We start from the raw sequence: 17828 nt of genomic DNA, 5'->3' as shown, positions 1-17828 counted from the left end.
ATTCTCTCTATACATGGATGCAATAATCATACTATTATGTCCATAAAGGTTGTAAAAGAAGTCAAATATCTGGGAATACTGTTGACTAAAGATGCACTTAGAAGAGAAAATCTAAACATCTCCAACCGGTTATCAGATATGAATAAACGTCTTAGTCACTGGCTAACTAGAGACTTGACTATATTTGGAAGAAACTTATTAAGTAAAGCGGAGGGCATCTCCAAGGTAATTTATCCTTGTCATTCCATGTACATATCATCTCAAAATATAAAGAAAGCTAATTCAATTGTTTTTCAGTTCCTGTGGAAAAATAAAACTCATTATATTAAAAGGTCCCAATTAGTTAAAAGTTATGAGAAAGGTGGAATTAATGCTCTAGATTTTGAAACCATGGTCGGCACATTTAAAATCAAATGGTTGAAAGCCTTCTTGATGCAACCAAATTCCATGTGGTTCCATATTCCAAACTCTATCTTTAAACAGCTAGGAGGTATTAATTTTTTCTTGAAATGTGATTTTGAGATTACCAAGATTCCAATTATATTGTCTAATTTCCACAAACAAGTTCTTCAGTTTTGGAAACTGATTTTCAACCACAATTTTTCCCCACATGGATCAACCCTCTGGAACAATAGAACAGTTCTAGTTGGTAGGAAATCAATATTCAAGCAAGACTGGTTTGACAGTGACATTAAACTTGTAAAAGATTTGCTAGACGACAATGGTAACCTTTTGTCCTTCACTTCCTTTATTGACAAATACAATTTAAGATGCAGTCTCAAAGATTTTAAGAGAGTATGCCGAGCAATCCCCCCAGCACTGATTAATTTAATTAAGAATACCTTATTATACTCTGAACGGGGTTCTGTCTCATTGCCTACCTTACAAGTTAATGGCTGCAACCTCCTAGCTATCAATAGCAATAAGTTTTTGAGGGAAGGAATGAGACAAAGGATACACCATGACAATCTTAGAGTTTCCTTTAAGATATTTCCCAATTTAACCAGTCAGTCTGTTATGAATAAAGCTCACTCTGAATTCATTAAATGGCCCATTCCCCCAAAAGTTAAAGAAACTCATTTTAAGATAATTAATGAAATTTACCCAGTAGCTATGTTTCTCAAAAGAAGATTCAAATTCGATGTTGAACCACGTATCTTCTGTAATGTGGAGGATGAAACTTTGGAACATTTATTTTTTGTATGTCGTTACTCTCAGGATTTTTGGATTGACATTAGAAGATGGATTAATCTTAAACTCAATATTCCCCCATTTAATACCTTGGATATTTTACTACATATGGAGAACTTGGAGGAATCTCACTCCAAACTTATTAATATTGTTATTCTTTTAGCAAAGTATCACATTCATTATAGCAAATGGAGAGGCAATAAACCCTCCTTCTCCTGTTTTATAAACGAATTTAAATTGTATTACAGCTCCATAAGAAAACTAAAAACCTGGAAAAATGCCATTAATATCTCACACCTAATGTCTGTTTTTTTATTGTTTTAGTGAAAGTCTCACTGCTTTTCTTTTTGTTGTAAATGCTGTTATTTTTTCTTTTACTCTTATTCTTCTTTCTGTTCTGGCTCCTAGTCATATACCTGGATACTTGTTTATTTAACCCCCTCTGTTAGTCTGTTAGTCTAGATATGGACATGTTCTCTGCACGCTCCCCCGAGCAAGAGTTTGTTAATAATTCATCTCCTCTACGAGAGTTTGTATTTTCCTATTGTGTTCAATAAATAAATAAAAAAAAAAAAAAAAAAAAAAAAAAAGAAGAGTGTGGACAAAAATATTTAAAAAGTTAAAAGTGTTGTAAAACGTTCCAGACTTTAAAAATTAAAAAAAACAAAAACAAAATACACTTAAAAAAGAAAATATTGACAGGATTATTAATTTTTTTAGCTGTTCTAAACATTTTTAGGTTGTCTTTTCATATATCTATATATATATATATATATATATATATATATATATTTTTTTTTTTTTTTTTTTTTATCAGATCCCTTTGCTGCTGAGAGAGCGGATGTTAAGGAGGCCGCAGCTGACGGTGGTGGAATTGTTCTTGGCCGGAAAGTTAGCCGACCCAGGCAGGCTGGCCAGGACACTGTGATTAACACCCCGGCCAACAGCACGTGGATCACGGCGTGTAGTGGACCAGGTTGATTTAATGGTGTATGAGTCATTATAATGGAGCTTACCGCGTGATCCGGTGAATGTATCTCTGACGAGGCTGAAAGGCGATGTCCGGGTGGATGTCAAGACCAGGTGGTGGCTGTGCGGTGCAGGTGTGGCGCCCAAGTTTTAAAAGTTCAGCAGCAGGATACTGGAGGAGTTCGCCTGCTTGCAGGTGGACAAGAGACACAAGGAGCCAGCCGACTGCAAACCAGCGTTTGGTCTGGAGAATCCACATCGCTTCTTAGGAAGGAAAACAAGCGAGCAGGAGGTCCCAGGTAAGAATTGGTCGGAAAATTAGCCACAGGTAGGGCTGCCTACAGAAAGCCAGCGTCTGTATCTTATGAAGCCAGTAACACCATCCAATGCTGCCCAAACAACGTTTTACTTTGTTTATATTTTAAATTTTACCGGTAAGCAGCGGCGACAGACACGCCAGCGTTCACTCAACCGGAAGTCCTGCGACTTGAACTGTGAGGAGGCGCGAGGTGTCCAAGAAATCTTCAAACTCTACGTGCACACGCAAGCTGATCCGTGCACGCCAGGAAGCTTTTTGTACATAAACTGACCACATCTGTGAGGTTGGGGGTAAAAATCAGTTTGCAAAACAACGTTTGTGCAGTTTGTGATGCGTGTATGAATAAAGTTATTTTACACGTGTTTAGACCCACTTGTTGGTTGCAACCAGTACAAAACAAATTTCTCTCCCTGTGAAAGTCCTGGATGCTGAACAGAAGATGATGCTGCTGTTCCTGTGCGCGTACGTGAGCGCGCCCTGCAGACCAGCAGAGGTCCTGCATCCCTCCCAGTCTGGACAGCACAGTGGAAACCTGAACGCTCTGGACCAGTGACTTTAATGTTTTCTGTGTTTGGTTGTTTTCCCTGCTGGAGGTGGAAAAGCAGCAGCAGTGCAGGGAGGTTAATGAAGCTTTATTAACACCAGAGGGGAAGACAACGCTCCTGGCCCATACGCGGCCTGCTCAAGCAGCCCTGTGTGTGGCCTCATCTGAGGAGGGAGATGTTTCTGATGAAGAGCGCTGATGAGACGGAGGACGACTGCGAGCTGATGAATGGAGACGTATGTACCGTCTGGTTTCCGCCAGGCTTTGAGCTCATGGTTTTATGGGCCCATGTTTGCTGCTGCTGCTTCTCTCTGTGATCTTCTCTCTTCCTGTTTGTCCTCTTCTTCTCTTCGACTGTTGGTTGCTTCTATCAGAGTGGAAGGTGCTGTATAAAAGCTCATCTTCGGTCATATTTTCTCATCCTGCCTGTGAAGGTTTTGTAGGGATTTTTCACCGGGAACCAAATGTGCAGAGCAACAGAAAACTGGGAATAAGTTTGTTTGCAATCCAGCATGAAGAATGATTTTTGAAGAAAACTGCTGTAGTTAGTTTTCTTTTTATTGATGCTAAATGGAGACAGTTCTGCTGGATGTTTAAGTCAAATATTGGCAGCTTGAGTGTTTTTTTTTTTCGCTCTACAGAACAAATGCACTGAGCAAACCAGCTTAAGGTCCAAATGTCTGCCTACTGTAGTCCTGAACTTAAAAACTGTTAACAAGAGAGCATCCAGTAAATAACCCAGAAGCTCAAACCAGTCAACAAAAATACTTAACTGTGAGTTTTATTTACAGAAACGGACATTTTCTTTGTCTGCTTTTAGACGGCTGGTAGCTTCTGATCTCTTTTAGCCACAATCTTCTCACGGGTTGTTAAAACAGGCAGCCCAGCGCCCGGTCGCCCCGTTTCTCTGATTCTTCAGCTTTTAGTGTTGTTACGGTGTTACACCAAAATCTGTGACCCACCAGAATCTGTGACCACAGGGGGGCGAGAGTGTACATTTATCTGCAAAAGACAAGCAAAGTCTTAGAAAACACTTGTATTTAAGCCTGAGTTGATTATAATGCAGATACATTAAAGTCACACATTGTGATGGCTATCAGAAATGGTGACCTCTGTGATCCTGGCTATGTGAGGGTCACATATTATATTAGAAGAGTCCAGACTATAAGAGGGGTGAACTTTTTAACCATGTAACTCTGGAATTCGATGTGCCAAAGCAAACACACATTTACACACTTCTGTCAGAGATTGGAGCTTGCTCACTAACTGATGTCAGAACATGAATAATAATAATACAATAATTATGGTTGAAGACTGCACTTGTGGTTTGTATTTCTTTGGGTTGAATATAATGCAGTTACAGTAAAGTCACACATTCTGATGGCTATCGGAAATAGTGACTTTGGTCTTATAGACGTTACAGACGTACATGCAGAGAAATGTACACTGTCGCCCCCTTTGGTCACAGATTCTGATGGGTCACCGATTTTGGTGTAACAACGACTGTAAGAAATCGTGTACTGATGGTGTATTTATGATACGTTGGAAAGCAGAATTTCTGTAGAAATAAATGAAAGAACAGCAGGTGTGTCAGGTTTCTTTGGGATATAAAGCTTTAAAATACTGGAAGAGCTCACATATTTCTTCATTTAGGTCAACTTTATAACTACTGAGGAGATCCAGAGCAATAAAACTAAACTGGGAACCCGACTTTCTCATTTCTGAGGTACAGTGAATGCAGCCTTATTTGATTTTGAAGTTGATTAGAAAAAAAAGATGAAGAACTGAGTTATTCTCAGAGTGGGGAGAAAAACGAAGGGGAAATAAATCAAAGGGTAAAACATGAATTATAACATGCAGCATTCTGCATGAGATTCTCCTTTCAGGGATATTTCATCACCTCTTTTAGTAAAATTCTGCCTAATCTGGGACATCATCAGAAGAGATGTTGAGATTTTTCTGGTCCACGATCTTCGTGTCGGTGCTGTGCTGGTTGAAGTCATCCATGAATCCACTCTGCCATCGTCTGGCTGAACCGAGCATGTGCAGTAAGCAGCTCCTTTCATTTGTTCACCTCCATCTTCACAGATCCAAGTCTGAGCCTCCCCGGAGGAAATGAGATATTTTATTTATATGAACTCAATCCCCTGCAGAGAGTCCACACGTTGTCAAGACCTGAATCTTTAATAACTTGTTTGGAGTTGATCAGCAGGTCCGTCTTCTGAACATCAGACAGGATGTGAACCAAAGAGAACACGAGGAAGGCTGTAAAAACGGAGAAAAGCTGTTTAACAGGCTGCAGGAAGGCGAAGAGGAGCAACGTTTACTGTGCAGCTCTGAGACTGACCAGGAGAAACTGACCTGCTGGCTTATCATGACGTCTGTGTGGACCCTGCTGATCATTTCATGCTTTAAATGAAAGAAATGTGCATGTTCCTGCTGTCTTACCTGACGAAAAGGTTGGTGTTAAACTTTTAACAGCTGTTTAACACCAAGCAGCTCAAAGTAGCAGTGTCTGCAGCAACTAGCTCCTCCTTGGCCTTCCAGCCAGGGGATGATGGTGGCCAGTCCTGATGGCATCTCTGGTTGCCATGTCAACAAAGGGGAGATGGATGCGCTTTCTAATGAAAATCCAAGCTGACATGTTGAGCGACAAATCCCGGCCACTGTGTCCATGGGATAACATGCAACCAGAGTTTGTAAATATCTTCGTCCTGGTGTGTATGGTTGACAGAACATTTATAAAAACACCAGTTTGTACTGGTAGAAGGTCTCAGTCTCCTACAGGTTCAGCTCTCTGTGGAAGACTGGACGTGTTCACCGGTTTTAAAATAGAAAGCAAAAGTTTTTTGGCACAAAGTATTAAAATGTGCAGAAGTTTGTGCAGGAAAGTGACGGACCAATCAGGACTGACTTTGTGTCAATCATCAGCTCAGGTTGACACACAGGTGAACAGTTACACAAGATACACACCAGATCCATGCACAATGACTTCCATCATCGCCTGCTGTGGTCGTACACGTTCACCAGCCATGCTGGGACCTACTTCCTCCTGTAACACCACCCTCCATCTTTTCTCCTTATTTCAGTCCGAGTCCTGTTACTTTCCTGCACGATGCATTTTTCTGTCTGTCTGGTCAGACCTGCATGATCAGAGATCCTCAGTACCTTTAGGCTTCAGCTCAGATTATTAAAACATACATGTTCTGCCATGTTTCTGGGTATTTTGGACCTACCAGCTCCTGTTGAGCCTTTTTGCTTTGCTTTCACCTTCACAGTGACAGACTGTTCCAGAATATCTTATTCAATGGCTAAGTTTTTTTTTATCACATAGTTTACAGTTTTATGACACCATGTATTCAAATATTCAACCCACAACGTAAAGAAAGCCTTTCTAAAGGACTCTGTTTCTCTTAAATACATTTTCAAATAGGAGCAACATCTAACATCCTGTTGGCATCTTCAGGTTTTATGAAACATGTCTTAGATGTCCGTCAGTGACGGCTGCATCGTAAGTGATGTGCTCTTCCTCATCCTGCAGACATCGGCCAACAGGAAGCAGGTGGAGAACATGGCCAAGAAAAAGCTGGACAGCCTCATGAAGGAGTCCAAGATCCGAGACAGAGAGGACCCAGACAGCTTTACCATCGCAGCCCTTCCTCCTGCTGGGAAACCCACAGATAAAACTGGCAGCAAGGTAAATACTGACAGTCACCCGCTCACGTTTTCCACACGCTCACCTACAGAGTCATGTTTTATTGACCAAATCAGAGCCTACTGAAGAAGAAAAAAATGATTGAAAAGAGTTTATTCTGAAATTTTTGCTCTTTTTCTGACCAGATGTTCAGATTTTCCACTGAACTTAGTTTTTATCTGATATGAAATTCTGCAGGTTTTAATTATGCTGCCACCCAGACGTGTTCCACAAATCAGAAGCTAATCAGATTTTTTAATTAACTAAACTATTACTGTAATATAATTGAAAGCCTCACCAGTTAGAACTCTGATGGTTCAGTAAACAGTCCCTCCAGGATTTTGCTGTTTGGTTTTTTTTATTATTGTTGATCTTTATTGTGTTGAGTAACAGGAATGTAACCATGTGGTTTGAGCTCCTTTTGCATGGATTCCTGCCTCCATGCGGCGTGGCATGGATGTTACCAGCCTGGGGTCCTGCTGGGGTGGAATGAAGACCAGGATGCTTCAGTTCTTCTGCACCGTTCGGTCTCATGTGTCTCATCTTTTTCTTGGTAATGCTCCATAGATTTTCTTCGGGGCTCAGGTGTGGAGAGTCTGCTGGCCAGTCCAGCCCAGTAATCCTTGGTCACTGAACCAGGTTCTGGTTCTTGTGGCAGTGTGGGCAGGTACCAAGTCCTGCTGGAAAATAAAGTCAACATCTCCAACAAGCTTTTCTGCTGAAGGAAGCATGAAGAGCTCTAAAACCTCCTGGTAGACGCTGCGTGGACTCTGGACTTAAAAGAGCTCGGTGGACCAGCACCAACCAGGTAGGAATTAAACACAGAGACGTAGACGAGGTCGGTCGGTGAGGTTGACTGCAATACTTGTCCCTCAATATTCCATTAAGCTCAACTTCTCCCACGAGTCTTACCCCTCAGTTTTCTACCCTGGCAGGTCAGGCAGTGTTAATTCTGAAAGCTCATTTTATTTAGTTTTAGTCATAATTTAGACAGTTATTTACGAATCTCGTCAAGCCAGTTTTATTCCCAAAAGAATTTTAAAAAAAAAACATCAGATGTTGGAACTGAGACATTTTACCATTGAGTCATGTTGAGTCTGACTGCAGCAACACGTCTGTACAAAGTTGGAACAAGAGCAACAAAAGGCTGAAAAGGTAACTGGCGCAGCTTAAACAACCAGAGGAATGTTCAAATAAAGTTAATCGGCACCAGGTCGGTAACATGAGCGGGTAGAAAAGAGGCGTTTCTTCAGAAAAACCTGGAAGATCCGGGAGAATCTCTGTGCAAGGGACAAGGGCAAAGGTTGGAAAGAAAACTGGATGCTGGTTATCTTGGGACCCTCAGGGAGCACTGCATTAAAACCAGACCTGATTCTTTACTGGAAATCACTGCATGGGGTCAAGAAGACTATTTCTACTTGGTAACATGACACAGCTATTAACCAGTTATAGACTGAACTCAGTAACAGTCTTTTATTGATTTCCATCTCATGTTAATGGTTCATCCACGTCTCTAGTTAGTAACGTTAACAGCTGCAGCATCTTTAAGTTGGTCGTCTTGTAAAAGCTCCTGTAAATCATTTCATGATGGCCGACATACAAACGTTGCTTCAGACTGGTTGTCGACCAGCGAGTCGCATCACACAGTCAAAGCAAGGCAAATTTATTTGTATGGCACATTTCATGTACAAGACAATTCAAAGTGCTTCACATAAACATTCCAGCAGGTGCAGAAAGCAACACAAGAGCATTAAAAAACAAAGATTAAATAAATTAAATTAATGAAATAATAACAGAAAGAAGATGCCAAAATAAAATGCACGAAGTTCCAGTGTGGGGAAAGACAATATTAAAACATGATTCCAGCTTAAAAGAACCAGATGTGGAAAGAGTTCTTCAGGTTCTTGGGGTCCACATCAGTGAGGACCTCACCTGGACTCATCACACTGACTTTATTACAAAGTCAGCCAGACAGAGCTCTTCTTCCTCCGCAGGCTACGGAGGCTCAACATGGACTCAAGGATCCTCTGCAACTTTTATAGCTGCACCATAGAGAGCATCCTGACTGGCTGCATCACCGCCTGGTACAGCAGCTGCACCGCCCTCCACCGCAAGGCTCTACAGAGGGTGGTGAAAACTGCTCAGCACATCACCGGGACGGTCCTGCCATCCATGGAGGATTTCTACACCCAGCGGTGTAGGAGGAAGGCCACCAAGATCATGAAGGACCCCGGCCACCCCAGTCACTAACTGTTTTGTCTGCTACCGTCTGGCCGACGGTTTGGCAGCATTCAAGCCCGTCCCACCAGCTCAGGGACAGCTTCATACCGCAGGACATAAGACTTCTAAATGCTGTCAGCAGCAACACCACCTTTAATAATAACATCTTCTTATTGACCTCAGAGCTGGACTGATGTGGTCCACTTTCTTGGTCTTAGTGAGGACTGGAGCAGCAGAGTTCTGGATCAGCTGCAGGTGTCTGACTGATGTTTTAGGTAGAACCTGTAAAAACTCTGTTACAATAATCAAACCGACTAAAGATGCAAGCTGGACTAGTTTTTCCAGGTCCTGCTGACCCATCACATCTTTTACCCTTGATATGTTCTTAAGCTGATAGTAGGCGGACTTTGTAAGTCCTGTTTAACTTTAAACAAGGTGTTAACATTTCATCACATTAGTTTGATAAAAATACATCTAAACTAGTTGTACTTCCCAGGAGGAGATGAAGCGTGTTACCACACAGAGGTCTGATCGGATCTCTTCCCAATTTGTCCCACCTTTTCACACAGCTAGATTACGTCTGACTGGATCTGGTCTCGTTTCTGTTCATATAAGTGCATTTTGTATAGTTTTGTCTTCATGCTGTAGTATTTGTATCGGCTTATTTTCTCAACACATCCAGATGGTTCCCAGCAGCCTTTATAGAAGGGATGGTTGACCACAGCAGCTTGATCCACAAAAGAAGCATCTTTCCCTGAAAAGGTCAAGTCGGGAAATTCAGGAGAATAACATGTTTCTCTGTGTTAAATTTAGTGAACTCCATAGTTTTTAATTATTGGACTTTATTACTCATACATGAAATTATATTGTCAAATTTTAGTTTCCATCTTTTTTTTTTCTTCCACATGACTTGAACTTCCTTTTCTTTTAATCTTTTTCACATGCAGACGTTTCTTTGTCTGGTTCTTACTTTTAACTCTTTGTCAAGCAGAACAAGACTTGAAGCTTTGAAGACACTGACACAGACCAAGAGAGCACAAGCATGCGTCCTCTCCTGCAACCATCCACCTCCACTGCTCCCACAGAAAGAAAAAGACCGTGAAGCTTTCCAGATCTCTGTCTGATCTGTCCAACTTGCTCTGTGGGTCTCTACGACATCGATGCACAAGGTAGTCGCCTCCCAGCACTGCTAGCCTGATACCATCTGCAGCAGTGATTGCTGCTTTAACCCTGCACATGGTATCAAACAGACTCAGAGCCCTGTGTTCTGTTGCAGGAAGCTGCAGCTGGCAGGTGTCGTCGCTGAGCGAGACCAAAGCCACCAGGTGATGCAGCAGAAAGCCGCGGCCTTCACCCAGTTCAACCAGCGACAGCTCTCCCACATCTACCCGTCGTCCTCCGACTTCAACCCCCAGCCCTTCTGGAACGCTGGCTGCCAGCTCGGTCAGTGTTTAACCCGCCTCGCTGTCTGTCATTTGCAAAACATTCAGCTTGAATTTAAGTAAAATTTTGCTCTTGAGACCCAGCCTGACCAGCACCGTCCTCTGTAGTGGACATTTTGCTGTTTTGAAATGTTCTATGAGACCCTGCATCCTATTTGGATCTACTTCACAGTTGTCACTTTTGTTAAGTCTGTTTTTTCCCCGATGATACAGGAACTCTAAGTTCTATAAGAAAAAGTTTGAACTTGAAGCACCACCACCAAATTTCCTGAACATCTGGGAAATATTCATTTACCGACAACATGTTTTGTTCTTTTGTTTTTTTTATGTGTATAAATTATCTGGAGCTTTATCCAGGTTCTGTTACTATGGTAACTAAATGAGAAGCAATTGAGTTTTAAATGTTTGTGGGAAACTTCCTCCACCTTATAAATGCTTTGAGCCCTCAAAAGCTCCATTTGGTTTGACATGCGTGTGTTTGGTCCTTCACCTGATCATCGTTGTTCTGCTGGTGATGCTTGAAAAGGTCAAACCAAACTGTCTGCACTGAAGACGAAGTACACTGAATATTAACCAAGTACTTAAAAGGTTTAAAGGTCAGTTTTAGCTCAAGTACATTTTTAACAAAAACTCCCAACAAATGTAGATTTTCTTACCTTTATTTGAGGCGCTGCGATGTTAGAAAATGTGTGTGGGGTCCTGAAAACGGGATCTTCCAAAAACACAAACACAAGCCTCCATGAAAAGTTTCTCTCTGACTTCATTGTTACGTTTGTTGATGGATCCATCCACAATGCTGTGCTTCTACCAGGAAGCTTTTTTTTCGTTTGGTTTGTTTTAGTTTTTCATTCTCAGAAACAAAGCAGTTGAGTGATCCTGGTTTTAGAGCGGAGACATTCTTAGGAGCTCTTTGTATGTTTAAACTGGTCCAGCAGCTTCAAGCATGTTTTTTCCTACTAATATTCTTCTGCTGGGGCTGCAGCTGCTGTACACTGATGTAGGTTCTCAAATGTCTAACACCTTGAGTCCAGCTGGAATTCAAAGCTAGTGAACATGTACCATGAAAGTACACCATCAAAGTGTGATTGATCATTTCTTTCTTTGGTAATTGTGCAAATTGATGGCATTTACTTAGAAGCATGCTCACCACTGATAAACTGGTAATGTGATAAGACAGCGTGACTCCGTGCCTCCTGCATTATGGTGATTTGCTCAAAGTTTTTTGTGTGTTTGACGCTACTTTTTGGTTGTGTTTTCTCAGGCCTGAGCAGCCAGCGGAATAAAGAGGCTGTTTTACAGAAACCCAAAGCAGGCTTCCCTGGACAGCCATGCTGCTGTACATCACAGCTGTAAGCATCCGTTCGCTGCCCACCTCCTGCACCGCACGGCCAGCGCTCCCACCAGAGGCCAGCCCAAAATGAAGAAGGGCTTTCCAGAGATTTCCATCCTCTACACCTCAGAGGACGCCAGTGAGGAGCGAGAGTCTGAGGACAGGGACGAGGCTTCTGCTGCTGCCTCCTACCAGTTCACACCACCACAGCATCGCAACGGGGATTCACTGACATCCTACCAAACCAAGGGCCCTTCGGACCATCCAGACACAAATGGAGCTTTTCATGCAGAGGAGGGTAAAGGTAAGAGCTCACTTTTTGAGCAGCGATGACCCATGAGTAAGCCTCTGCCAACCGTCTTTGCTTTCATGACCTGCTGGACATGAAGCCAGGGTGTTTGCCTGTGTAGCACTAAATAATTCAGGCAGGGTTGGGATGTCCTCCAGCTGCATCTCATGTGTGATTGGCTCTAAGGAAAGTCCAGAGGCTGAGAGAAAGGCTCAGGTTGAGGAAAGACAGGAAAGCAAATCCAAAAATGTGACAGATGGGGGGAGACAGGGGAGAGGTGTACATTCCTCCTCAGCTAGGAGGCCAGTTCAACCAGACGCAGCTCCCAAGCCTCAGCATCCAGCTGCCCACCCAGACCTACAGCAGTCTCTTCCCAAACCCAAGTCTTGCATGCAGTTTCAGTACTCGTCCCAGGCTTTTCTTCCACCTATCCCCTTCTCTAGATCTAAAGCCAGACCAACTCTGGGTCCCCAACATTTCCGGCCTCAGCCTGACCCTCAACTACAGAGCTGTTTGCAGTTCATTGCTGACACCACTGACAAACACTGATGTAAACGAGGCTCTTTTGCTCGGTGACGGCAGCAGCTGTGAGAGCTTCGGCAGTCTGAGCAGCTTGGAGTCGCCTCCTATGCTGCTTCCACGCTCTGTCCTTGACAGCCGCAAGAGGGCTGTTGGCACATTTGCCCAGAAAATGGAAGAGTTGCGCCATAAGTCCCCTTTGTTCATTGCTGGTAAGATGCATACGAGGCAGATGTAGCGGCTACCTGGTAGATGTCGGTATTGTAGCTGTAGTGCACCATGTTTTTAGGGAGTTGGAGGTGGTTTCCATGTGTCAGGATTTCTGCCCCGTCTGCTGTTTGCCTATAAGATTTGTCTTCCTTCCTAATGTCCCCGATAGTTCAAATCAACTTTTAACCTTTTTAGTCTTACAGATTTAGATTGCAGCTTTAGTTATTGTGTCTTTCATCTCAGTATTTTCATTTCAATGGATTGATTGTCTCTCTGAAATGCTCTAAAACGGCTCACATGCTTGACAGATGAGAACAGTGGTGAGTTTTAACCCTTACTTTAGTAATAGTGTGCTAGTTTTTACAATCATGGTATAAAGCAGGGCCACTCAGTTCAGTTCTGCAGGTTTTCATTGTATCTCTGGTCCAACACGCCTGACTCAAATGAATGAGTCATTGTGCAGAACTTCATAGGCTGATGGAGCCATTTAATCCGAGGCAGGTGTGTTGGAGCAGGAATACATTGAAAACCTGCAGGACTGCAGCTCTCCTACGAGTCACCCTGGTCTAAAGCAACATAATGCAGATATCTCATTTAATAACTTGCATTTGTATATTTGAAATTGAGCTTTTGTTAGCTTTTAAGTATGTAGTCCATCTAGTGTAGATTTCATGGTCTCCTGTAGCTTTGTTACTGACTTGCATACAAGTATACCAAGTAGACATAAAAGTAGTTTTCCTTGTGATCGAGCGGCGGGTGCTCCATCAACCTGAGCTAATGCATCTGTAACTTCTCAGTGAAAGAAGCTGATGTTTGCTGCTTTTCTGGCCAGATGAAGGGAAACTAGTACACAAAGGTGTCCAGAGGTTACAGTCACACCAAATAATCTGAGAAGCAGCGTTTGGACTTCAGATTTTTCACAGTAAATGGTATAGTAATGAACAAATATCAATATCAAATATCTTTATCATTTTTGTGCAGAAGCAGCTGTTTTACATTGACAATAAATCTGCAGGCTCACCTGCAGCTTTCCACCCAGGTAAAGCAGCTCAGGTGCCACATCCTTTTAATGTCATCCGTCTGCCTGCTGTTTGGGAAGTTGACTATAGAAACCCTTTATTTACTTGCAAATGCCACAACTGACACGGTAGCAAGATTTATATACAGATTTATTTGCAGCCCATTTAAAGACTTGAATGTTTGTCAAATTAGTTCAAGCTCTTTTTTTAAAGTTACACCCTCAGTCTAACAGAAGTTCAGCAGAAGAAGTATCCAAGAATACGTTGTGGTGATGTTCCTGTGCTTTGTGCATAAACAAAATATAATCCTTAGATAATAGGTGAATGAATCCAGCCTCTTTTCTGGTAATTACAGTTATATTCCTACTTATATTTGTATTTGGCTGAAAGTGTTCATTTAGATCCATTTGAAATATGCCATATTTTGAGTAAATTTATGACACTGGCTCAGCAGATGAAGTCACAAGACACTCAAGTTGACACAGGACCCATGTGGAAACACTCCTTTCTTTCCATCACATGACCTGTTCCAGCAAAGTCCAGTTCTGGTTGGACCCCAGCTGTTCCACACAAACACACTCTGCTTCAGCTTCCCAGCTGATCATGTGATGACCATCAAGTTCTGTCTGTAGAGGAGATCAAGTGTATGTGCTGACATCTGTTTAGTCATGTGATGCTGGCAGATGCAAACTATAATTTCTTATGTTGACCACATGAATTTCCTTCTTTCCACCAGATTTACCTCGTGTGTTACTCTTCTGTAAAATATTGTGGTATTTGTCTTCATAAGATGCTTCTCTGTCCCAGCACCTGCTTCCTTGCATTGATTCTCCTTTTTCTTTCCAGTTTGGCTAAATTCCTTTTTCCTCTCTGTCCCTTTTGCTCGTTTCGCTTCTCTCATAAACCATAAGCCATTCACCTGTGGGGTTCATGTTCACCTTTTTCTAAAACAGCACTGACTCAAAATAACATCGGGGGTTATGAGGACAGCAGCATGTCATCGTTCTGTGCCCACATCACTAAATAAGGTTACAGGTCCTGAGACGCTCACTATGGGAAAACACAATTCATGAAACTTACAAGTTTGCACAGAAAGGGGATGTTTAAGATTTTGATTTCTTTAGGTGTTTCAGGTGTGGATCCATATGCTCGACATGCTTAGTAAGGATGTGTTTGAGCAGGTTAGAAGTTAAAATTTTAATCTTATTAACATCTTCATATGTTTCATTTTGTAATCTATTACATGGTATGTCAGGAGCAAAATCAACCATCAGTGCATTAGCAAAGAATTTCTGTCTTCACTCTGCAGAGCACCACCTGCAGTCTCAGAAACCAGAGATCAGGGAGCTTGTGTGTTCCATGTAGAACATTGGAAGAGCCTATTTGGATTATTTTTTGGGTTGAGCTGTGCAGCTAAAATGAGGGGAAAAAAGGAGAAAATGTGAATTGAGAAGCTTTGGAAGCTATGAGAGGAAATATGTTTTGTAGTTTTGCAGCCAGAAGTCTGAGTGACAGTGAATTGTTAATTTGACTTATTTTTTTTATTACTTTCACAGACTGTTGCTCATTGCAGAGACCAGCAGCCCCTCAGTTTCCAGAACTTCTTGCAGAAGACACCAGTAGCAGTTGTTTTATCCGCTCTGCCTCCACTATCTTCACATCGCTTCACATCTACACCACTTCACTCGCCATCCACAGCAATAAATGCCGTCTCCTCACTGACCTCTTCTTCATGCAAGGTGTTCCAAACACCCACAAAGGTGTGTGGAGCCTAAGAAATCCTCTGCTGCATCTCCCCCCTGAAAAGTCCTGCTGAGAAAATTGAAGCAACATGCTACGCTCAAGAAAACCAGACCGACAGAAGCACTGATTCAACTGGGGGGTCAAAACAGACGAGAAAGAAAACAAAAACAATTCAATGGAAAAGAAACCTGATACAGATTTTAGGTCGCACCACAAAGCAGAGCCCCCTGCTGCAACAGTGTCCACTGGAAGCCCTGCAGGTCCAGCCACCCAGCCAGCTCAAACCAGGAGAGCTCTTTTTAGCCCTCTGTCATCGCACATCCCAGTAAGATGAGCAAAAAGTGAGGGGCATGTTCGAGTGGACAGTGGAGTGGATCCCCCAGTCAGCAGTACCAGAGGTCTGTACAGATGCTACCATGAACGACCGCCTGTGGAGCAAACTGGAGCCTGACAGCCACCGAGACAGCATGTCCTCCTCTTCTAGCATCTCCTCAAATGACACAGTCATAGACCTGTCCCTGCCCAACCTGGCCAGAAAGAGCCTCCCCATTCCGCCCAGTAACACCTGTGAGCCTCCCTGGGTCAGCCGCCGTCACTCAGCAATGGTTTCTTATGAAGCAAGTAAGTGAAACCCTAATCTTCAGCAAAGTGATTATCCCAAGGATGAGCTTAAGCCCCGACCACTGCAACCGGCTCAAGAAGCTTCTGATGATTCACCTGGCAGACTGATCCAAACAGGAGCCTGGAGCCGGCTCTACATGGAAGGACTCAAGCAGTCATCATCCAAACAGCCGTCCACTGCAGCTCCAACCTCAGCAGCCACATCTTCCATGTCCAAAAGCCTCGGGGATCTGACCTCAGATGATATTTCCTGCAGCTTTGTCAGCAAGTACGGCAGCAACCAGAGACCAGCTCCGTAAGAGCAGCCCGCAGAAGTCCCGACCACAAAACCACCTGACGGAGCTGCTACGTCAGCTGGCTGATGTGGAGCCCCTGACTCCAAGTGACTTTGCACCAGAAAACAGGCCTTGACACTTGCAGGAGGAGGACCCGGTTGACGAGACCCTGGTCCGAAGGACCTCCTCAAGGAGCCAAAGCAGGGTGCTGTACATTACAAACAGGACCAAGAAAGCCCAGGAAAGACAGAGGCTCCTGGGTCTGACGCAGGGCAGGAGGGCAGGCTTTAGCCTCTCTGGTAGCATTGGCAGCATCTCCTGTACAGTCCCAGTCCTCCTCAGACCCTGAAAACAGTGAAGTCTTTGTCATGCTCAAACTCTGAGAACTGGCTGACGAGGAACTGAGTGTGAGAGGTGCAGCTAGAAACTTGTTTGGAATACATTTTAGTTTTAACCCAGGAGAAATCTTTCTTCTGGTTTTGTTTTGAGTTGCATATCCTACAGAAAACACTTCCACTATAATAGTAATCCAGGAATAATTTACTTTGCATTTTAGGGTCGTGCAAACAGGTTTTTCTAACCTACACAAGTAGGAAACAGTTCGTTCCACTGCTGTAAGTGGAGGTGGACAGGAAGGTGTTGGAAGTGATTCCAGGAGCACCCTCAGCCTTTCTTTTCCATTTAAGTCATAGTCCTTCCAGAAACATTTGAATTTATGCCATTTATAACTGTTATCTACTTTAAAGTTTAAGATTTTTTTTGCATGGCATGAGCACACAGTAGCAATAGAACCAAATTAGAGAAAAGGATTTTAAATGTCGTTTTTATTTTCTTGAACTGTAATGATATACTTCAGCTGTGCTGGAAATTAAATATTTTATGTCTGCGCATTACAATCAGTTCATCCATCAACTAGCAATATTTTAAAAATGATGGCATGGTATCATGTTGAAGGTCATGTACAGTTTGATGCTAGAAGTGGAGGCTTGTCTTCTGTCTTTGCTGAAGAAGGATGCAGGATTGAAGGTCTTGTTTTGCCGTATACTTTGTTGTAGTGGTTGTGTTGTAATCCGAGCCAGCTGCCAATATTCATCTAACTTCTTAATCTGTGGCATGTTACAGCAGAGATCCTGTTCTTTAAAGAAATGTTTTAAGCCAGTGGACTGATCCAAATTTATATGAAGATTTGTTATATTCCAGGTTCGTTTCTGTTTTTTTATGGGAGTGTCTCGTGGTGGTCTGCAGGGCGTCGTGTCTGAAACCGTTTTATCTGTAAAGCTACAAGATGGGATGATCTGTGTTAAAGTTTGTCCAGCAGCTGAACTTTTCTCCCTGCCGTCCGAGATGTTTCTGCAAAACTTTCACAATATTTAAACAATGTGTAATTAGGACCTAAATAAAGCTCTAAATTAATACCAGCAAAGGTTCACGGCTCGTTGATTT

General features: G+C 42.7%; 1 pseudogene; it reads left to right on the top strand.

Moving 5' to 3' along the window:
- Positions 1-3021: 3021 nt before the first annotated feature.
- LOC121634531 lies at positions 3022-17711 on the top strand (annotated as a pseudogene).
- Positions 17712-17828: the final 117 nt, after the last annotated feature.

The sequence above is a fragment of the Melanotaenia boesemani genome, chromosome 23 (genome assembly GCF_017639745.1).
Source record: "Melanotaenia boesemani isolate fMelBoe1 chromosome 23, fMelBoe1.pri, whole genome shotgun sequence".
NCBI lineage: Eukaryota > Metazoa > Chordata > Actinopteri > Atheriniformes > Melanotaeniidae > Melanotaenia > Melanotaenia boesemani.
The sequence above is the reverse complement of the archived record's forward strand: the minus strand, read 5'-3'. Positions and strand labels throughout refer to the sequence as shown.